Raw genomic sequence first — 22,915 nt, forward strand, 5'->3', positions numbered from 1 at the left:
TGAGTTCCACGACTATATTGCACCAGTATCAGAGGTATTTTTGGTTTACAGACCAACATGAAAATCAGGAAAAAAGTTCTTGCAACTGCTAAGGAACTGGAGATTGAAACCAATGCAAAAGCTGCGCAGAAAAGGAGAAAGGGAAAGCAGCAGTTCAAATCATTGAAATAAGCATATATTGGCAGCAAGGGAAAAACAGCAGGGTAGAGAAAGAAAACAGCTCCACGAAATTCACAGGAGATTGATAATAGCAGGACAAAAAAATGGAATAATAACGTTCCAAGCAGGCTCAGAAAGAAGTGCGAGGGTCCCATCTTTCTTTAATGGTCATAACTGTGCATCATTTCCTTTGAAGTGTAGGGTTGATTCTCTGACCATCTGTCTCCCTGACTTTGAGCAGAGACCGATAGTTGAGCAGTCTCTTCCCACAAAAAGCTGGCACAAGCCTGCTGTTTTCCGCTCTGGCAGCGTGGAAACGAGAGAGTGGTCCTCACAAGAAAAAAAATCAATCCATGCTAGCAGAGGATGGTTTCGATCCATCGACCTCTGGGTTATGGGCCCAGCACGCTTCCGCTGCGCCACTCTGCTTCCTGTTGAAAATGCTGTGGTTATGCAGATCAGGAGCCTTCAGAGGAGTGGCATGGTATCGCTGGAGCTATTCTGGCAGGGCTCTCACCTCATTTGCCTAAGAATGTCACAAGGCATGCTGGGTGCCGAAAATCTTCGCCTTCCCCTCTCACAGTCAGTCATAGGGGAAAGTCAAGGCCCTCTCAGTCACTAGCCATGTCACGCCTTTGTCAAGACAGAAGCACCCCCACCCGCTCCTTCTCTGTGATCCTGCGCTACCATGCTCAGGTTTTGGCCTCACCTGGGAGCCAGAGGTGCACCCGGTGAGGGCTGAGCGTTCGGGACGTGAGTGGACTTAGGACTGGAAGTTCTGTCCATTCGAAGCAGCCAACCTTCCTGCTGCAGACAGGGGCTGTTCCCTTGGGTTTCTTTCACCTTGCTCTCGGATAAATTTGGTTGTATGCTGCAGTTGCCTGCGATGACTACAAGGTGGCGCTGCTTTCAGGTAAGAGCACAAATATGCAGAAAATGTTGGGGACTTTTGCCACATTTATCGGTGGTGGGTCTCGCACATTTTTTCCAGGGGAGAGATATTGACCTGAAACACTTTTTACTGCAGAGATGCTGCAGTTCTAAAGGCTGGTTGGGCAGAAGGGCTTAGCCGTTTCATTGCCTGCCCCCCTGCAGCCCTTTTATTACCAGCAGTTGTGAGTGGTGACTGCTGTTTGTAAAATATAAAAATTTCAGGACATAGAAAGTCGCAGACGGGGCTTTTGGGATGCCTGCCTATGTCTTTGTTTATTATTTATCTAATAGCTGAGTAATCTGGTCAAGATATTTCTCTTTTTTTTAACATATTGCGTTAGAATAGCTACAGCTTGCTTAATGTATAAATATTAGCACTGCGTTGGCCGGGAATCGAACCCGGGTCAACTGCTTGGAAGGCAGCTATGCTCACCACTATACCACCAACGCTCCGTGGCATATGTTTTTTTTTAAACTCTAGACATCACAACCCTGAGTTCAATGACTATATTGCACCAGTATCAGAGGTATTTTTGGTTTACAGACCAACATGAAAACCAGGAAAAAAGTTCTTGAAACTGCTAAGGAACTGGAGATTGAAACCAATGCAAAAGCTGCGCAGAAAAGGAGAAAGGGAAAGCAGCAGTTCAAATCATTGAAATAAGCATATATTGGCAGCAAGGGAAAAACAGCAGGGTAGAGAAAGAAAACAGCTCCACGAAATTCACAGGAGATTGATAATAGCAGCACAAAAAAAGGGAATAATAACGTTCCAAGCAGCCTCAGAAAGAAGTGCGAGGGTCCCATCGTTCGTTAATGGTCATAACTGTGCATCATTTCCTTTGAAGTGTAGGGTTGATTCTCTGACCATCTGTCTCCCTGACTTTGAGCAGAGACCGATAGTTGAGCAGTCTCTTCCCACAAAAAGCTGGCACAAGCCTGCTTTTTTCCACTCTGGCAGCGTGGAAACGAGAGAGTGGTCCTCACAAGAAAAAAAATCAATCCATGCTAGCAGAGGATGGTTTCGATCCATCGACCTCTGGGTTATGGGCCCAGCACGCTTCCGCTGCGCCACTCTGCTTCCTGCTCAAAATGCTGTGGTTATGCAGATCAGGAGACTTCAGAGGAGTGGCATGGGATCGCTGGAGCTTTCTTGCAGGGCTCTCACCTCATTTGCCTAAGAATGTCACAAGGCATGCTGGGTGCAGAAAATCTTCGCCTTCCCCTCTCACAGTCAGTCATAGGGGAAAGTCAAGGCCCTCTCAGTCACTAGCCATGTCACGCCTTTGTCAAGACAGAAGCACCCCCACCCGCTCCTTCTCTGTGATCCTGCGCTACCATGCTCAGGTTTTGGCCTTACCTGGGAGCCAGAGGTGCACCCGGTGAGGGCTTGCCCGGTATGAGCGTTCGGGACGTGAGTGGACTTAGGACTGGAAGTTCTGTCCATTCGAAGCAGCCAACCTTCCTGCTGCAGACAGGGGCTGTTCCCTTGGGTTTCTTTCACCTTGCTCTTGGATAAATTTGGTTGTATGCTGCAGTTGCCTGCGATGACTACAAGGTGGCGCTGCTTTCAGGTAAGAGCACAAATATGCAGAAAATGTTGGGGACTTTTGCCACATTTATCGATGGTGGGTCTCGCACATTTTTTCCAGGGGAGAGATATTGACCTGAAACACTTTTTACTGCAGAGATGCTGCAGTTCTAAAGGCTGGTCGGGCAGAAGGGCTTAGCCGTTTCATTGCCTGCCCCCCTGCAGCCCATTTATTACCAGCAGTTGTGAGTGGTGACTGCTGTTTGTAAAATATAAAAATTTCAGGACATAGAAAGTCGCAGACGGGGCTTTTGGGATGCCTGCCTATGTCTTTGTTTATTATTTATTTAATAGCTGAGTAATCTGGTTAAGATATTTATCTTTTTTTTAACATATTGCGTTAGAATAGCTACAGCTTGCTTAATGTATAAATATTAGCAGTGCGTTGGCCGGGAATCGATCCCGGGTCAACCGCTTGGAAGGCAGCTATGCTCACCACTATACCACCAACGCTCCGTGGCATATGTTTTTTTTTAAACTCTAGACATCACAACCCTGAGTTCAATGACTATATTGCACCAGTATCAGAGGTATTTTTGGTTTACAGACCAACATGAAAATCAGGAAAAAAGTTCTTGCAACTGCTAAGGAACTGGAGATTGAAACCAATGCAAAAGCTGTGCAGAAAAGGAGAAAGGGAAAGCAGCAGTTCAAATCATTGAAATAAGCATATATTGGCAGCAAGGGAAAAACAGCAGGGTAGAGAAAGAAAACAGCTCCACGAAATTCACAGGAGATTGATAATAGCAGGACAAAAAAAGGGAATAATAACGTTCCAAGCAGGCTCAGAAAGAAGTGCGAGGGTCCCATCTTTCTTTAATGGTCATAACTGTGCATCATTTCCTTTGAAGTGTAGGGTTGATTCTCTGACCATCTGTCTCCCTGACTTTGAGCAGAGACCGATAGTTGAGCAGTCTCTTCCCACAAAAAGCTGGCACAAGCCTGCTGTTTTCCGCTCTGGCAGCGTGGAAACGAGAGAGTGGTCCTCACAAGAAAAAAAATCAATCCATGCTAGCAGAGGATGGTTTCGATCCATCGACCTCTGGGTTATGGGCCCAGCACGCTTCCGCTGCGCCACTCTGCTTCCTGTTCAAAATGCTGTGGTTATGCAGATCAGGAGCCTTCAGAGGAGTGGCATGGGATCGCTGGAGCTATTCTGGCAGGGCTCTCACCTCATTTGCCTAAGAATGTCACAAGGCATGCTGGGTGCAGAAAATCTTCGCCTTCCCCTCTCACAGTCAGTCATAGGGGAAAGTCAAGGCCCTCTCAGTCACTAGCCATGTCACGCCTTTGTCAAGACAGAAGCACCCCCACCCGCTCCTTCTCTGTGATCCTGCGCTACCATGCTCAGGTTTTGGCCTTACCTGGGAGCCAGAGGTGCACCCGGTGAGGGCTGAGCGTTCGGGACGTGAGTGGACTTAGGACTGGAAGTTCTGTCCATTCGAAGCAGCCAACCTTCCTGCTGCAGACAGGGGCTGTTCACTTGGGTTTCTTTCACCTTCTCTCGGATAAATTTGGTTGTATGCTGCAGTTGCCTGCGATGACTACAAGGTGGCGCTGCTTTCAGGTAAGAGCACAAATATGCAGAAAATGTTGGGGACTTTTGCCACATTTATCGGTGGTGGGTCTCGCACATTTTTTCCAGGGGAGAGATATTGACCTGAAACACTTTTTACTGCAGAGATGCTGCAGTTCTAAAGGCTGGTTGGGCAGAAGGGCTTAGCCGTTTCATTGCCTGCCCCCCTGCAGCCCTTTTATTACCAGCAGTTGTGAGTGGTGACTGCTGTTTGTAAAATATAAAAATTTCAGGACATAGAAAGTCGCAGACGGGGCTTTTGGGATGCCTGCCTATGTCTTTGTTTATTATTTATCTAATAGCTGAGTAATCTGGTCAAGATATTTCTCTTTTTTTTAACATATTGCGTTAGAATAGCTACAGCTTGCTTAATGTATAAATATTAGCACTGCGTTGGCCGGGAATCGAACCCGGGTCAACTGCTTGGAAGGCAGCTATGCTCACCACTATACCACCAACGCTCTGTGGCATATGTTTTTTTTTAAACTCTAGACATCACAACCCTGAGTTCAATGACTATATTGCACCAGTATCAGAGGTATTTTTGGTTTACAGACCAACATGAAAACCAGGAAAAAAGTTCTTGAAACTGCTAAGGAACTGGAGATTGAAACCAATGTAAAAGCTGCGCAGAAAAGGAGAAGGGGAAAGCAGCAGTTCAAATCATTGAAATAAGCATATATTGGCAGCAAGGGAAAAACAGCAGGGTAGAGAAAGAAAACAGCTCCACGAAATTCACAGGAGATTGATAATAGCAGGACAAAAAAAGGGAATAATAACGTTCCAAGCAGCCTCAGAAAGAAGTGCGAGGGTCCCATCGTTCGTTAATGGTCATAACTGTGCATCATTTCCTTTGAAGTGTAGGGTTGATTCTCTGACCATCTGTCTCCCTGACTTTGAGCAGAGACCGATAGTTGAGCAGTCTCTTCCCACAAAAAGCTGGCGCAAGCCTGCTTTTTTCCACTCTGGCAGCGTGGAAACGAGAGAGTGGTCCTCACAAGAAAAAAAATCAATCCATGCTAGCAGAGGATGGTTTCGATCCATCGACCTCTGGGTTATGGGCCCAGCACGCTTCCGCTGCGCCACTCTGCTTCCTGCTCAAAACGCTGTGGTTATGCAGATCAGGAGCCTTCAGAGGAGTGGCATGGGATCGCTGGAGCTTTCTGGCAGGGCTCTCACCTCATTTGCCTAAGAATGTCACAAGGCATGCTGGGTGCAGAAAATCTTCGCCTTCCCCTCTCACAGTCAGTCATAGGGGAAAGTCAAGGCCCTCTCAGTCACTAGCCATGTCACGCCTTTGTCAAGACAGAAGCACCCCCACCCGCTCCTTCTCTGTGATCCTGCGCTACCATGCTCAGGTTTTGGCCTTACCTGGGAGCCAGAGGTGCACCCGGTGAGGGCTTGCCCGGTATGAGCGTTCGGGACGTGAGTGGACTTAGGACTGGAAGTTCTGTCCATTCGAAGCAGCCAACCTTCCTGCTGCAGACAGGGGCTGTTCCCTTGGGTTTCTTTCACCTTGCTCTCGGATAAATTTGGTTGTATGCTGCAGTTGCCTGCGATGACTACAAGGTGGCGCTGCTTTCAGGTAAGAGCACAAATATGCAGAAAATGTTGGGGACTTTTGCCACATTTATCGATGGTGGGTCTCGCACATTTTTTCCAGGGGAGAGATATTGACCTGAAACACTTTTTACTGCAGAGATGCTGCAGTTCTAAAGGCTGGTCGGGCAGAAGGGCTTAGCCGTTTCATTGCCTGCCCCCCTGCAGCCCATTTATTACCAGCAGTTGTGAGTGGTGACTGCTGTTTGTAAAATATAAACATTTCAGGACATAGAAAGTCGCAGACGGGGCTTTTGGGATGCCTGCCTATGTCTTTGTTTATTATTTATTTAATAGCTGAGTAATCTGGTTAAGATATTTATCTTTTTTTTAACATATTGCGTTAGAATAGCTACAGCTTGCTTAATGTATAAATATTAGCAGTGCGTTGGCCGGGAATCAATCCCGGGTCAACCGCTTGGAAGGCAGCTATGCTCACCACTATACCACCAACGCTCCGTGGCATATGTTTTTTTTTAAACTCTAGACATCACAACCCTGAGTTCAATGACTATATTGCACCAGTATCAGAGGTATTTTTGGTTTACAGACCAACATGAAAATCAGGAAAAAAGTTCTTGCAACTGCTAAGGTACTGGAGATTGAAACCAATGCAAAAGCTGCGCAGAAAAGGAGAAAGGGAAAGCAGAGGTTCAAATCATTGAAATAAGCATATATTGGCAGCAAGGGAAAAACAGCAGGGTAGAGAAAGAAAACAGCTCCACGAAATTCACAAGAGATTGATAATAGCAGGACAAAAAAAGGGAATAATAACGTTCCAAGCAGGCTCAGAAAGAAGTGCGAGGGTCCCATCTTTCTTTAATGGTCATAACTGTGCATCATTTCCTTTGAAGTGTACGGTTGATTCTCTGACCATCTGTCTCCCTGACTTTGAGCAGAGACCGATAGTTGAGCAGTTTCTTCCCACAAAAAGCTAGCACAAGCCTGCTGTTTTCCGCTCTGGCAGCGTGGAAACGAGAGAGTGGTCCTCACAAGAAAAAAAATCAATCCATGCTAGCAGAGGATGGTTTCGATCCATCGACCTCTGGGTTATGGGCCCAGCACGCTTCCGCTGCGCCACTCTGCTTCCTGTTCAAAATGCTGTGGTTATGCAGATCAGGAGCCTTCAGAGGAGTGGCATGGGATCGCTGGAGCTATTCTGGCAGGGCTCTCACCTCATTTGCCTAAGAATGTCACAAGGCATGCTGGGTGCAGAAAATCTTCGCCTTCCCCTCTCACAGTCAGTCATAGGGGAAAGTCAAGGCCCTCTCAGTCACTAGCCATGTCACGCCTTTGTCAAGACAGAAGCACCCCCACCCGCTCCTTCTCTGTGATCCTGCGCTACCACGCTCAGGTTTTGGCCTTACCTGGGAGCCAGAGGTGCACCCGGTGAGGGCTTGCCCGGTATGAGCGTTCGGGACGTGAGTGGACTTAGGACTGGAAGTTCTGTCCATTCGAAGCAGCCAACCTTCCTGCTGCAGACAGGGGCTGTTCCCTTGGGTTTCTTTCACCTTGCTCTCGGATAAATTTGGTTGTATGCTGCAGTTGCCTGCGATGACTACAAGGTGGCGCTGCTTTCAGGTAAGAGCACAAATATGCAGAAAATGTTGGGGACTTTTGCCACATTTATCGGTGGTGGGTCTCGCACATTTTTTCCAGGGGAGAGATATTGACCTGAAACACTTTTTACTGCAGAGATGCTGCAGTTCTAAAGGCTGGTCGGGCAGAAGGGCTTAGCCGTTTCATTGCCTGCCCCCCTGCAGCCCATTTATTACCAGCAGTTGTGAGTGGTGACTGCTGTTTGTAAAATATAAAAATTTCAGGACATAGAAAGTCGCAGACGGGGCTTTTGGGATGCCTGCCTATGTCTTTGTTTATTATTTATCTAATAGCTGAGTAATCTGGTCAAGATATTTCTCTTTTTTTTAACATATTGCGTTAGAATAGCTACAGCTTGCTTAATGTATAAATATTAGCACTGCGTTGGCCGGGAATCGAACCCGGGTCAACTGCTTGGAAGGCAGCTATGCTCACCACTATACCACCAACGCTCCGTGGCATATGTTTTTTTTTAAACTCTAGACATCACAACCCTGAGTTCAATGACTATATTGCACCAGTATCAGAGGTATTTTTGGTTTACAGACCAACATGAAAACCAGGAAAAAAGTTCTTGAAACTGCTAAGGAACTGGAGATTGAAACCAATGCAAAAGCTGCGCAGAAAAGGAGAAAGGGAAAGCAGCAGTTCAAATCATTGAAATAAGCATATATTGGCAGCAAGGGAAAAACAGCAGGGTAGAGAAAGAAAACAGCTCCACGAAATTCACAGGAGATTGATAATAGCAGGACAAAAAAAGGGAATAATAACGTTCCAAGCAGCCTCAGAAAGAAGTGCGAGGGTCCCATCGTTCGTTAATGGTCATAACTGTGCATCATTTCCTTTGAAGTGTAGGGTTGATTCTCTGACCATCTGTCTCCCTGACTTTGAGCAGAGACCGATAGTTGAGCAGTCTCTTCCCACAAAAAGCTGGCACAAGCCTGCTGTTTTCCGCTCTGGCAGCGTGGAAACGAGAGAGTGGTCCTCACAAGAAAAAAAATCAATCCATGCTAGCAGAGGATGGTTTCGATCCATCGACCTCGGGGTTATGGGCCCAGCACGCTTCCGCTGCGCCACTCTGCTTCCTGCTCAAAACGCTGTGGTTATGCAGATCAGGAGCCTTCAGAGGAGTGGCATGGGATCGCTGGAGCTTTCTGGCAGGGCTCTCACCTCATTTGCCTAAGAATGTCACAAGGCATGCTGGGTGCAGAAAATCTTCGCCTTCCCCTCTCACAGTCAGTCATAGGGGAAAGTCAAGGCCCTCTCAGTCACTAGCCATGTCACGCCTTTGTCAAGACAGAAGCACCCCCACCCGCTCCTTCTCTGTGATCCTGCGCTACCATGCTCAGGTTTTGGCCTTACCTGGGAGCCAGAGGTGCACCCGGTGAGGGCTTGCCCGGTATGAGCGTTCGGGACGTGAGTGGACTTAGGACTGGAAGTTCTGTCCATTCGAAGCAGCCAACCTTCCTGCTGCAGACAGGGGCTGTTCCCTTGGGTTTCTTTCACCTTGCTCTCGGATAAATTTGGTTGTATGCTGCAGTTGCCTGCGATGACTACAAGGTGGCGCTGCTTTCAGGTAAGAGCACAAATATGCAGAAAATGTTGGGGACTTTTGCCACATTTATCGATGGTGGGTCTCGCACATTTTTTCCAGGGGAGAGATATTGACCTGAAACACTTTTTACTGCAGAGATGCTGCAGTTCTAAAGGCTGGTCGGGCAGAAGGGCTTAGCCGTTTCATTGCCTGCCCCCCTGCAGCCCATTTATTACCAGCAGTTGTGAGTGGTGACTGCTGTTTGTAAAATATAAAAATTTCAGGACATAGAAAGTCGCAGACGGGGCTTTTGGGATGCCTGCCTATGTCTTTGTTTATTATTTATTTAATAGCTGAGTAATCTGGTTAAGATATTTATCTTTTTTTTAACATATTGCGTTAGAATAGCTACAGCTTGCTTAATGTATAAATATTAGCAGTGCGTTGGCCGGGAATCGATCCCGGGTCAACCGCTTGGAAGGCAGCTATGCTCACCACTATACCACCAACGCTCCGTGGCATATGTTTTTTTTTAAACTCTAGACATCACAACCCTGAGTTCAATGACTATATTGCACCAGTATCAGAGGTATTTTTGGTTTACAGACCAACATGAAAATCAGGAAAAAAGTTCTTGCAACTGCTAAGGAACTGGAGATTGAAACCAATGCAAAAGCTGCGCAGAAAAGGAGAAAGGGAAAGCAGCAGTTCAAATCACTGAAATAAGCATATATTGGCAGCAAGGGAAAAACAGCAGGGTAGAGAAAGAAAACAGCTCCACGAAATTCACAGGAGATTGATAATAGAAGGACAAAAAAAGGGAATAATAAAGTTCCAAGCAGGCTCAGAAAGAAGTGCGAGGGTCCCATCTTTCTTTAATGGTCATAACTGTGCATCATTTCCTTTGAAGTGTAGGGTTGATTCTCTGACCATCTGTCTCCCTGACTTTGAGCAGAGACCGATAGTTGAGCAGTCTCTTCCCACAAAAAGCTGGCTCAAGCCTGCTGTTTTCCGCTCTGGCAGCGTGGAAACGAGAGAGTGGTCCTCACAAGAAAAAAAATCAATCCATGCTAGCAGAGGATGGTTTCGATCCATCGACCTCAGGGTTATGGGCCCAGCACGCTTCCGCTGCGCCACTCTGCTTCCTGTTCAAAATGCTGTGGTTATGCAGATCAGGAGCCTTCAGAGGAGTGGCATGGGATCGCTGGAGCTATTCTGGCAGGGCTCTCACCTCATTTGCCTAAGAATGTCACAAGGCATGCTGGGTGCAGAAAATCTTCGCCTTCCCCTCTCACAGTCAGTCATAGGGGAAAGTCAAGGCCCTCTCAGTCACTAGCCATGTCACGCCTTTGTCAAGACAGAAGCACCCCCACCCGCTCCTTCTCTGTGATCCTGCGCTACCATGCTCAGGTTTTGGCCTTACCTGGGAGCCAGAGGTGCACCCGGTGAGGGCTTGCCCGGTATGAGCGTTCGGGACGTGAGTGGACTTAGGACTGGAAGTTCTGTCCATTCGAAGCAGCCAACCTTCCTGCTGCAGACAGGGGCTGTTCCCTTGGGTTTCTTTCACCTTGCTCTCGGATAAATTTGGTTGTATGCTGCAGTTGCCTGCGATGACTACAAGGTGGCGCTGCTTTCAGGTAAGAGCACAAATATGCAGAAAATGTTGGGGACTTTTGCCACATTTATCGGTGGTGGGTCTCGCACATTTTTTCCAGGGGAGAGATATTGACCTGAAACACTTTTTACTGCAGAGATGCTGCAGTTCTAAAGGCTGGTCGGGCAGAAGGGCTTAGCCGTTTCATTGCCTGCCCCCCTGCAGCCCATTTATTACCAGCAGTTGTGAGTGGTGACTGCTGTTTGTAAAATATTAAAAAAAATTCAGGACATAGAAAGTCGCAGACGGGGCTTTTGGGATGCCTGCCTATGTCTTTGTTTATTATTTATCTAATAGATGAGTAATCTGGTCAAGATATTTCTCTTTTTTTTAACATATTGCGTTAGAATAGCTACAGCTTGCTTAATGTATAAATATTAGCACTGCGTTGGCCGGGAATCAAACCCGGGTCAACTGCTTGGAAGGCAGCTATGCTCACCACTATACCACCAACGCTCCATGGCATATCTTTTTTTAAACTCTAGACATCACAACCCTGAGTTCAATGACTATATTGCACCAGTATCAGAGGTATTTTTGGTTTACAGACCAACATGAAAATCAGGAAAAAAGTTCTTGCAACTGCTAAGGTACTGGAGATTGAAACCAATGCAAAAGCTGCGCAGAAAAGGAGAAAGGGAAAGCAGCAGTTCAAATCATTGAAATAAGCATATATTGGCAGCAAGGGAAAAACAGCAGGGTAGAGAAAGAAAACAGCTCCACGAAATTCACAGGAGATTGATAATAGCAGGACAAAAAAAGGGAATAATAACGTTCCAAGCAGGCTCAGAAAGAAGTGCGAGGGTCCCATCTTTCTTTAATGGTCATAACTGTGCATCATTTCCTTTGAAGTGTACGGTTGATTCTCTGACCATCTGTCTCCCTGACTTTGAGCAGAGACCGATAGTTGAGCAGTTTCTTCCCACAAAAAGCTAGCACAAGCCTGCTGTTTTCCGCTCTGGCAGCGTGGAAACGAGAGAGTGGTCCTCACAAGAAAAAAAATCAATCCATGCTAGCAGAGGATGGTTTCGATCCATCGACCTCTGGGTTATGGGCCCAGCACGCTTCCGCTGCGCCACTCTGCTTCCTGTTCAAAATGCTGTGGTTATGCAGATCAGGAGCCTTCAGAGGAGTGGCATGGGATCGCTGGAGCTATTCTGGCAGGGCTCTCACCTCATTTGCCTAAGAATGTCACAAGGCATGCTGGGTGCAGAAAATCTTCGCCTTCCCCTCTCACAGTCAGTCATAGGGGAAAGTCAAGGCCCTCTCAGTCACTAGCCATGTCACGCCTTTGTCAAGACAGAAGCACCCCCACCCGCTCCTTCTCTGTGATCCTGCGCTACCATGCTCAGGTTTTGGCCTTACCTGGGAGCCAGAGGTGCACCCGGTGAGGGCTTGCCCGGTATGAGCGTTCGGGACGTGAGTGGACTTAGGACTGGAAGTTCTGTCCATTCGAAGCAGCCAACCTTCCTGCTGCAGACAGGGGCTGTTCCCTTGGGTTTCTTTCACCTTGCTCTCGGATAAATTTGGTTGTATGCTGCAGTTGCCTGCGATGACTACAAGGTGGCGCTGCTTTCAGGTAAGAGCACAAATATGCAGAAAATGTTGGGGACTTTTGCCACATTTATCGGTGGAGGGTCTCGCACATTTTTTCCAGGGGAGAGATATTGACCTGAAACACTTTTTACTGCAGAGATGCTGCAGTTCTAAAGGCTGGTCGGGCAGAAGGGCTTAGCCGTTTCATTGCCTGCCCCCCTGCAGCCCATTTATTGCCAGCAGTTGTGAGTGGTGACTGCTGTTTGTAAAATATAAAAATTTCAGGACATAGAAAGTCGCAGACGGGGCTTTTGGGATGCCTGCCTATGTCTTTGTTTATTATTTATCTAATAGCTGAGTAATCTGGTCAAGATATTTATCTTTTTTTTAACATATTGCGTTAGAATAGCTACAGCTTGCTTAATGTATAAATATTAGCACTGCGTTGGCCGGGAATCGACCCCGGGTCAACTGCTTGGAAGGCATCTATGCTCACCACTATACCACCAACGCTCCGTGGCATATGTTTTTTTTAAACTTTAGACATCACAACCCTGAGTTCAATGACTATATTGCACCAGTATCAGAGGTATTTTTGGTTTACAGACCAACATGAAAATCAGGAAAAAAGTTCTTGCAACTGCTAAGGAACTGGAGATTGAAACCAATGCAAAAGCTGCGCAGAAAAGGAGAAAGGGAAAGCAGCAGTTCAAATCATTGAAATAAGCATATATTGGCAGCAAGGGAAAAACAGCAGGGTAGAGAAAGAAAACAGCTCCACGAAATTCACAGGAGATTGATAATAGCAGGACAAAAAAAGGGAATAATAACGTTCCAAGCAGGTTCAGAAAGAAGTGCGAGGGTCCCATCTTTCTTTAATGGTCATAACTGTGCATCATTTCCTTTGAAGTGTAGGGTTGATTCTCTGACCATCTGTCTCCCTGACTTTGAGCAGAGACCGATAGTTGAGCAGTCTCTTCCCACAAAAAGCTGGCACAAGCCTGCTGTTTTCCGCTCTGGCAGCGTGGAAACGAGAGAGTGGTCCTCACAAGAAAAAAAATCAATCCATGCTAGCAGAGGATGGTTTCGATCCATCGACCTCTGGGTTATGGGCCCAGCACGCTTCTGCTGCGCCACTCTGCTTCCTGTTCAAAAATCCTGTGGTTATGCAGATCAGGAGCCTTCAGAGGAGTGGCATGGGATCGCTGGAGCTATTCTGGCAGGGCTCTCACCTCATTTGCCTAAGAATGTCACAAGGCATGCTGGGTGCAGAAAATCTTCGCCTTCCCCTCTCACAGTCAGTCATAGGGGAAAGTCAAGGCCCTCTCAGTCACTAGCCATGTCACGCCTTTGTCAAGACAGAAGCACCCCCACCTGCTCCTTCTCTGTGATCCTGCGCTACCATGCTCAGGTTTTGGCCTTACCTGGGAGCCAGAGGTGCAACCGGTGAGGGCTTGCCCGGTATGAGCGTTCGGGACGTGAGTGGACTTAGGACTGGAAGTTCTGTTCATTCGAAGCAGCCAACCTTCCTGCTGCAGACAGGGGCTGTTCCCTTGGGTTTCTTTCACCTTGCTCTCGGATAAATTTGGTTGTATGCTGCAGTTGCCTGCGATGACTACAAGGTGGCGCTGCTTTCAGGTAAGAGCACAAATATGCAGAAAATGTTGGGGACTTTTGCCACATTTATCGGTGGTGGGTCTCGCACATTTTTTCCAGGGGAGAGATATTGACCTGAAACACTTTTTACTGCAGAGATGCTGAGGTAAAGGCTGGTCGGGCAGAAGGGCTTAGCCGTTTCATTGCCTGCCCCCCTGCAGCCCATTTATTACCAGCAGTTGTGAGTTGTGACTGCTGTTTGTAAAATATAAAAATTTCAGGACATAGAAAGTCGCAGACTGAGCTTTTGGGATGCCTGCCTATGTCTTTGTTTATTATTTATCTAATAGCTGAGTAATCTGGTCAAGATATTTATCTTTTTTTTAACATATTGCGTTAGAATAGCTACAGCTTGCTTAATGTATAAATATTAGCACTGCGTTGGTCGGGAATCGAACCCGGGTCAACTGCTTGGAAGGCAGCTATGCTCACCACTATACCACCAACGCTCCGTGGCATATGTTTTTTTAAAACTCTAGACATCACAACCCTGAGTTCAATGACTATATTGCACCAGTATCAGAGGTATTTTTGGTTGACAGACCAACATGAAAATCAGGAAAAAAGTTCTTGCAACTGCTAAGGAACTGGAGATTGAAACCAATGCAAAAGCTGCGCAGAAAAGGAGAAAGGGAAAGCAGCAGTTCAAATCATTGAAATAAGCATATATTGGCAGCAAGGGAAAAACAGCAGGGTAGAGAAAGAAAACAGCTCCACGAAATTCACAGGAGATTGATAATAGCAGGACAAAAAAAGGGAATAATAACGTTCCAAGCAGGCTCAGAAAGAAGTGCGAGGGTCCCATCTTTCTTTAATGGTCATAACTGTGCATCATTTCCTTTGAAGTGTAGGGTTGATTCTCTGACCATCTGTCTCCCTGACTTTGAGCAGAGACCGATAGTTGAGCAGTCTCTTCCCACAAAAAGCTGGCACAAGCCTGCTGTTTTCCGCTCTGGCAGCGTGGAAACGAGAGAGTGGTCCTCACAAGAAAAAAAATCAATCAATGCTAGCAGAGGATGGTTTCGATCCATCGACCTCTGGGTTATGGGCTCAGCACGCTTCCGCTGCGCCACTCTGCTTCCTGTTCAAAATGCTGTGGTTATGCAGATCAGGAGCCTTCAGAGGAGTGGCATGGGATCGCTGGAGCTATTCTGGCAGGGCTCTCACCTCATTTGCCTAAGAATGTCACAAGGCATGCTGGGTGCAGAAAATCTTCGCCTTCCCCTCTCACAATCAGTCATAGGGGAAAGTCAAGGCCCTCTCAGTCACTAGCCATGTCACGCCTTTGTCAAGACAGAAGCACCCCCACCCGCTCCTTCTCTGTGATCCTGCGCTACCATGCTCAGGTTTTGGCCTTACCTGGGAGCCAGAGGTGCACCAGGTGAGGGCTTGCCCGGTATGAGCGTTCGGGACGTGAGTGGACTTAGGACTGGAAGTTCTGTCCATTCGAAGCCGCCAACCTTCCTGCTGCAGACAGGGGCTGTTCCCTTGGGTTTCTTTCACCTTGCTCTCAAATAAATTTGGTTGTATGCTGCAGTTGCCTGCGATGACTACAAGGTGGCGCTGCTTTCAGGTAAGAGCACAAATATGCAGAAAATGTTGGGGACTTTTGCCACATTTATCGGTGGTGGGTCTCGCACATTTTTTCCAGGGGAGAGATATTGACCTGAAACACTTTTTACTGCAGAGATGCTGCAGTTCTAAAGGCTGGTCGGGCAGAAGGGCTTAGCCGTTTCATTGCCTGCCCCCCTGCAGCCCATTTATTACCAGCAGTTGTGAGTGGTGACTGCTGTTTGTAAAATATAAAAATTTCAGGACATAGAAAGTCGCAGACGGGGCTTTTGGGATGCCTGCCTATGTCGTTGTTTATTATTTATCTAATAGCTGAGTAATCTGGTCAAGATATTTATCTTTTTTTTAACATATTGCGTTAGAATAGCTACAGCTTGCTTAATGTATAAATATTAGCACTGCGTTGGCCGGGAATCGAACCCGGGTCAACTGCTTGGAAGGCAGCTATGCTCACCACTATACCACCAACGCACCGTGGCATATGTTTTTTTTAAACTCTAGACATCACAACCCTGAGTTCAATGACTATATTGCACCAGTATCAGAGGTATTTTTGGTTTACAGACCAACATGAAAATCAGGAAAAAAGTTCTTGCAACTGCTAAGGAACTGTAGATTGAAACCAATGCAAAAGCTGCGCAGAAAAGGAGAAAGGGAAAGCAGCAGTTCAAATCATTGAAATAAGCATATATTGGCAGCAAGGGAAAAACAGCAGGGTAGAGAAAGAAAACAGCTCCACGAAATTCACAGGAGATTGATAATAGCAGGACAAAAAAAGGGAATAATAACGTTCCAAGCAGGCTCAGAAAGAAGTGCGAGGGTCCCATCTTTCTTTAATGGTCATAACCGTGCATCATTTCCTTTGAAGTGTAGGGTTGATTCTCTGACCATCTGTCTCCCTGACTTTGAGCAGAGACCGATAGTTGAGCAGTCTCTTCCCACAAAAAGCTGGCACAAGCCTGCTGTTTTCCGCTCTGGCAGCGTGGAAACGAGAGAGTGGTCCTCACAAGAAAAAAAATCAATCCATGCTAGCAGAGGATGGTTTCAATCCATCGACCTCTGGGTTATGGGCCCAGCACGCTTCCACTGCGCCACTCTGCTTCCTGTTCAAAATGCTGTGGTTATGCAGATCAGGAGCCTTCAGAGGAGTGGCATGGGATCGCTGGAGCTATTCTGGCAGGGCTCTCACCTCATTTGCCTAAGAATGTCACAAGGCATGCTGGGTGCAGAAAATCTTCGCCTTCCCCTCTCACAGTCAGTCATAGGGGAAAGTCAAGGCCCTCTCAGTCACTAGCCAAGTCACGCCTTTGTCAAGACAGAAGCACCCCCACCCGCTCCTTCTCTGTGATCCTGCGCTACCATGCTCAGGTTTTGGCCTTACCTGGGAGCCAGAGGTGCACCCGGTGAGGGCTTGCCCGGTATGAGCGTTCGGGACGTGAGTGGACTTAGGACTGGAAGTTCTGTCCATTCGAAGCAGCCAACCTTCCTGCTGCAGACAGGGGCTGTTCCCTTGGGTTTCTTTCACCTTGCTCTCGGATAAATTTGGTTGTATGCTGCAGTTGCCTGCGATGACTACAAGGTGGCGCTGCTTTCAGGTAAGAGCACAAATATGCAGAAAATGTTGGGGACTTTTGCCACATTTATCGGTGGTGGGTCTCGCACATTTTTTCCAGGGGAGAGATATTGACCTGAAACACTTTTTACTGCAGAGATGCTGCAGTTCTAAAGGCTGGTCGGGCAGAAGGGCTTAGCCGTTTCATTGCCTGCCCCCCTGCAGCCCATTTATTACCAGCAGTTGTGAGTGGTGACTGCTGTTTGTAAAATATAAAAATTTCAGGACATAGAAAGTCGCAGACGGGGCTTTTGGGATGCCTGCCTATGTCTTTGTTTATTATTTATCTAATAGCTGAGTAATCTGGTCAAGATATTTATCTTTTTTTTAACATATTGCGTTAGAATAGCTACAGCTTGCTTAATGTATAAATATTAGCACTGCGTTGGCCGGGAATCGAACCCGGGTCAACTGCTTGGAAGGCAGCTATGCTCACCACTATACCACCAACGCTCCGTGGCATATGGTTTTTTTAAACTCTAGACATCACAACCCTGAGTTCAATGGCTATATTGCACCAGTATCAGAGGTATTTTTGGTTTACAGACCAACATGAAAATCAGGAAAAAAGTTCTTGCAACTGCTAAGGAACTGGAGATTGAAACCAATGCAAAAGCTGCGCAGAAAAGGAGAAAGGGAAAGCAGCAGTTCAAATCATTGAAATAAGCATATATTGGCAGCAAGGGAAAAACAGCAGGGTAGAGAAAGAAAACAGCTCCACGAAATTCACAGGAGATTGATAATAGCAGGACAAAAAAAGGGAATAATAACGTTCCAAGCAGCCTCAGAAAGAAGTGCGAGGGTCCCATCTTTCGTTAATGGTCATAACTGTGCATAATTTCCTTTGAAGTGTAGGGTTGATTCTCTGACCATCTGTCTCCCTGACTTTGAGCAGAGACCGATAGTTGAGCAGTCTCTTCCCACAAAAAGCTGGCACAAGCCTGCTGTTTTCCGCTCTGGCAGCGTGGAAACGAGAGAGTGGTCCTCACAAGAAAAAAAATCAATCCATGCTAGCAGAGGATGGTTTCGATCCTTCGACCGCTGGGTTATGGGCCCAGCACGCTTCCGCTGCGCCACTCTGCTTCCTGCTCAAAATGCTGTGGTTATGCAGATCAGGAGCCTTCAGAGGAGTGGCATGGGATCGCTGGAGCTATTCTGGCAGGGCTCTCACCTCATTTGCCTAAGAATGTCACAAGGCATGCTGGGTGCAGAAAATCTTCGCCTTCCCCTCTCACAGTCAGTCATACGGGAAAGTCAAGGCCCTCTCAGTCACTAGCCATGTCACGCCTTTGTCAAGACAGAAGCACCCCCACCCGCTCATTCTCTGTGATCCTGCGCTACCATGCTCAGGTTTTGGCCTTACCTGGGAGCCAGAGGTGCACCAGGTGAGGGCTTGAGTGTTTGGGAGCGTTCGGGACGTGAGTGGACTTAGGACTGGAAGTTCTGTCCATTCGAAGCAGCCAACCTTCCTGCTGCAGACAGGGGCTGTCCCCTTGGGTTTCTTTCACCTTGCTCTCGGATAAATTTGGTTGTATGCTGCAGTTGCCTGCGATGACTACAAGGTGGCGCTGCTTTCAGGTAAGAGCACAAATATGCATAAAATGTTGGGGACTTTTGCCACATTTATCGGTGGTGGGTCTCGCACATTTTTTCCAGGGGAGAGATATTGACCTGAAACACTTTTTACTGCAGAGATGCTGCAGTTCTAAAGGCTGGTCGGGCAGAAGGGCTTAGCCGTTTCATTGCCTGCCCCCCTGCAGCCCATTTATTACCAGCAGTTGTGAGTGGTGACTGCTGTTTGTAAAATATTAAAAAAAATTCAGGACATAGAAAGTCGCAGACGGGGCTTTTGGGATGCCTGCCTATGTCTTTGTTTATTATTTATCTAATAGCTGAGTAATCTGGTCAAGATATTTCTCTTTTTTTTAACATATTGCGTTACAATAGCTACAGCTTGCTTAATGTATAAATATTAGCACTGCGTTGGCCGGGAATCAAACCCGGGTCAACTGCTTGGAAGGCAGCTATGCTCACCACTATACCACCAACGCTCCATGGCATATGTTTTTTTAAACTCTAGACATCACAACCCTGAGTTCAATGACTATATTGCACCAGTATCAGAGGTATTTTTGGTTTACAGACCAACATGAAAATCAGGAAAAAAGTTCTTGCAACTGCTAAGGAACTGGAGATTGAAACCAATGCAAAAGCTGCGCAGAAAAGGAGAAAGGGAAAGCAGCAGTTCAAATCATTGAAATAAGCATATATTGGCAGCAAGGGAAAAACAGCAGGGTAGAGAAAGAAAACAGCTCCACGAAATTCACAGGAGATTGATAATAGCAGGACAAAAAAAGGGAATAATAACGTTCCAAGCAGGCTCAGAAAGAAGTGCGAGGGTCCCATCTTTCTTTAATGGTCATAACTGTGCATCATTTCCTTTGAAGTGTAGGGTTGATTCTCTGACCATCTGTCTCCCTGACTTTGAGCAGAGACCGATAGTTGAGCAGTCTCTTCCCACAAAAAGCTGGCACAAGCCTGCTGTTTTCCGCTCTGGCAGCGTGGCAACGAGAGAGTGGTCCTCACAAGAAAAAAAAACAATCCATGCTAGCAGAGGATGGTTTCGATCCATCGACCTGTGGGTTATGGGCCCAGCACGCTTCCGCTGCGCCACTCTGCTTCCTGTTCAAAATGCTGTGGTTATGCAGATCAGGAGCCTTCAGAGGAGTGGCATGGGATCGCTGGAGCTATTCTGGCAGGGCTCTCACCTCATTTGCCTAAGAATGTCACAAGGCATGCTGGGTGCAGAAAATCTTCGCCTTCCCCTCTCACAGTCAGTCATAGGGGAAAGTCAAGGCCCTCTCAGTCACTAGCCATGTCACGCCTTTGTCAAGACAGAAGCACCCCCACCCGCTCCTTCTCTGTGATCCTGCGCTACCATGCTCAGGTTTTGGCCTTACCTGGGAGCCAGAGGTGCACCCGGTGAGGGCTTGCCCGGTATGAGCGCTCGGGACGTGAGTGGACTTAGGACTGGAAGTTCTGTCCATTCGAAGCAGCCAACCTTCCTGCTGCAGACAGGGGCTGTTCCCTTGGGTTTCTTTCACCTTGCTCTCGGATAAATTTGGTTGTATGCTGCAGTTGCCTGCGATGACTACAAGGTGGCGCTGCTTTCAGGTAAGAGCACAAATATGCAGAAAATGTTGGGGACTTTTGCCACATTTATCAGTGGTGGGTCTCGCACATTTTTTCCAGGGGAGAGATATTGACCTGAAACACTTTTTACTGCAGAGATGCTGCAGTTCTAAAGGTTGGTCGGGCAGAAGGGCTTAGCCGTTTCATTGCCTGCCCCCCTGCAGCCCATTTATTACCAGCAGTTGTGAGTGGTGACTGCTGTTTGTAAAATATAAAAATTTCAGGACATAGAAAGTCGCAGACGGGGCTTTTGGGATGCCTGCCTATGTCTTTGTTTATTATTTATCTAATAGCTGAGTAATCTGGTCAAGATATTTCTCTTTTTTTTAACATATTGCGTTAGAATAGCTACAGCTTGCTTAATGTATAAATATTAGCACTGCGTTCGCCAGGAATCGAACCCGGGTCAACTGCCTGGAAGGCAGCTATGCTCACCACTATACCACCAACGCTCCGTGGAATATGTTTTTTTTAAACTCTAGACATCACAACCCTGAGTTCAATGACTATATTGCACCAGTATCAGAGGTATTTTTGGTTTACAGACCAACATGAAAATCAGGAAAAAAGTTCTTGCAACTGCTAAGGAACTGGAGATTGAAACCAATGCAAAAGCTGCGCAGAAAAGGAGAAAGGGAAAGTAGCAGTTCAAATCATTGAAATAAGCATATATTGGCAGCAAGGGAAAAACAGCAGGGTAGAGAAAGAAAACAGCTCCACGAAATTCACAGGAGATTGATAATAGCAGGACAAAAAAAGGGAATAATAACGTTCCAAGCAGGCTCAGAAAGAAGTGCGAGGGTCCCATCTTTCTTTAATGGTCATAACTGTGCATCATTTCCTTTGAAGTGTAGGGTTGATTCTCTGACCATCTGTCTCCCTGACTTTGAGCAGAGACCGATAGTTGAGCAGTCTCTTCCCACAAAAAGCTGGCAAAAGCCTGCTGTTTTCCGCTCTGGCAGCGTGGAAACGAGAGAGTGGTCCTCACAAGAAAAAAAATCAATCCATGCTAGCAGAGGATGGTTTCCATCCATCGACCTCTGGGTTATGGGCCCAGCACGCTTCCGCTGCGCCACTCTGCTTCCTGTTCAAAATGCTGTGGTTATGCAGATCAGGAGCCTTCAGAGGAGTGGCATGGGATCGCTGGAGCTATTCTGGCAGGGCTCTCACCTCATTTGCCTAAGAATGTCACAAGGCATGCTGGGTGCAGAAAATCTTCGCCTTCCCCTCTCACAGTCAGTCATAGGGGAAAGTCAAGGCCCTCTCAGTCACTAGCCATGTCACGCCTTTGTCAAGACAGAAGCACCCCCACCCGCTCCTTCTCTGTGATCCTGCGCTACCATGCTCAGGTTTTGGCCTTACCTGGGAGCCAGAGGTGCACCCGGTGAGGGCTTGCCCGGTATGAGCGTTCGGGACGTGAGTGGACTTAGGACTGGAAGTTCTGTCCATTCGAAGCAGCCAACCTTCCTGTTGCAGACAGGGGCTGTTCCCTTGGGTTTCTTTCACCTTGCTCTCGGATAAATTTGGTTGTATGCTGCAGTTGCCTGCGATGACTACAAGGTGGCGCTGCTTTCAGGTAAGAGCACAAATATGCATAAAATGTTGGGGACTTTTGCCACATTTATCGGTGGTGGGTCTCGCACATTTTTTCCAGGGGAGAGATATTGACCTGAAACACTTTTTACTGCAGAGATGCTGCAGTTCTAAAGGCTGGTCGGGCAGAAGGGCTTAGCCGTTTCATTGCCTGCCCCCCTGCAGCCCATTTATTACCAGCAGTTGTGAGTGGTGACTGCTGTTTGTAAAATATAAAAATTTCAGGACATAGAAAGTCGCAGACTGAGCTTTTGGGATGCCTGCCTATGTCTTTGTTTATTATTTATCTAATAGCTGAGTAATCTGGTCAAGATATTTATCTTTTTTTTAACATATTGCGTTAGAATAGCTACAGCTTGCTTAATGTATAAATATTAGCACTGCGTTGACCGGGAATCAAACCCGGGTCAACTGCTTGGAAGGCAGCTATGCTCACCACTATACCACCAACGCTCCGTGGCATATGTTTTTTTTAAACTCTAGACATCACAACCCTGAGTTCAATGACTATATTGCACCAGTATCAGAGGTATTTTTGGTTTACAGACCAACATGAAAATCAGGAAAAAAGTTCTTGCAACTGCTAAGGAACTGGAGATTGAAACCAATGCAAAAGCTGCGCAGAAAAGGAGAAAGGGAAAGCAGCAGTTCAAATCATTGAAATAAGCATATTTTGGCAGCAAGGGAAATACAGCAGGGTAGAGAAAGAAAACAGCTCCACGAAATTCACAGGAGATTGATAATAGCAGGACAAAAAAAGGGAATAATAACGTTCCAAGCAGGCTCAGAAAGAAGTGCGAGGGTCCCATCTTTCTTTAATGGTCATAACCGTGCATCATTTCCTTTGAAGTGTAGGGTTGATTCTCTGACCATCTGTCTCCCTGACTTTGAGCAGAGACCGATAGTTGAGCAGTCTCTTCCCACAAAAAGCTGGCACAAGCCTGCTGTTTTCCGCTCTGGCAGCGTGGAAACGAGAGAGTGGTCCTCACAAGAAAAAAAATCAATCCATGCTAGTAGAGGATGGTTTCGATCCATCGACCTCTGGGTTACGGGCCCAGCACGCTTCCGCTGCGCCACTCTGCTTCCTGTTCAAAATGCTGTGGTTATGC

At 47.0% G+C, this 22,915-nt stretch overlaps 5 non-coding genes across 5 annotated transcripts; all 5 read right to left on the minus strand.

The window, feature by feature from the left end:
• Positions 1 to 1,470: 1,470 nt before the first annotated feature.
• Positions 1,471 to 1,542, minus strand: TRNAG-UCC (transfer RNA glycine (anticodon UCC)). Its single transcript has one exon. It is a non-coding gene; the product is annotated as a tRNA-Gly (tRNA).
• Positions 1,543 to 4,648: 3,106 nt separating this feature from the next.
• Positions 4,649 to 4,720, minus strand: TRNAG-UCC (transfer RNA glycine (anticodon UCC)). Its single transcript has one exon. It is a non-coding gene; the product is annotated as a tRNA-Gly (tRNA).
• Positions 4,721 to 7,837: 3,117 nt separating this feature from the next.
• On the minus strand, positions 7,838 to 7,909 carry TRNAG-UCC (transfer RNA glycine (anticodon UCC)). The gene has a single exon. It is a non-coding gene; the product is annotated as a tRNA-Gly (tRNA).
• A 7,899-nt stretch (positions 7,910 to 15,808) lies between these two features.
• Positions 15,809 to 15,880, minus strand: TRNAG-UCC (transfer RNA glycine (anticodon UCC)). Its single transcript has one exon. It is a non-coding gene; the product is annotated as a tRNA-Gly (tRNA).
• Positions 15,881 to 17,402: 1,522 nt separating this feature from the next.
• On the minus strand, positions 17,403 to 17,474 carry TRNAG-UCC (transfer RNA glycine (anticodon UCC)). The gene has a single exon. It is a non-coding gene; the product is annotated as a tRNA-Gly (tRNA).
• Positions 17,475 to 22,915: the final 5,441 nt, after the last annotated feature.

The sequence above is a fragment of the Pleurodeles waltl genome, unplaced genomic scaffold (assembly GCF_031143425.1).
Source record: "Pleurodeles waltl isolate 20211129_DDA unplaced genomic scaffold, aPleWal1.hap1.20221129 scaffold_69, whole genome shotgun sequence".
In the NCBI taxonomy this organism is placed as follows: Eukaryota; Metazoa; Chordata; class Amphibia; order Caudata; family Salamandridae; genus Pleurodeles; species Pleurodeles waltl.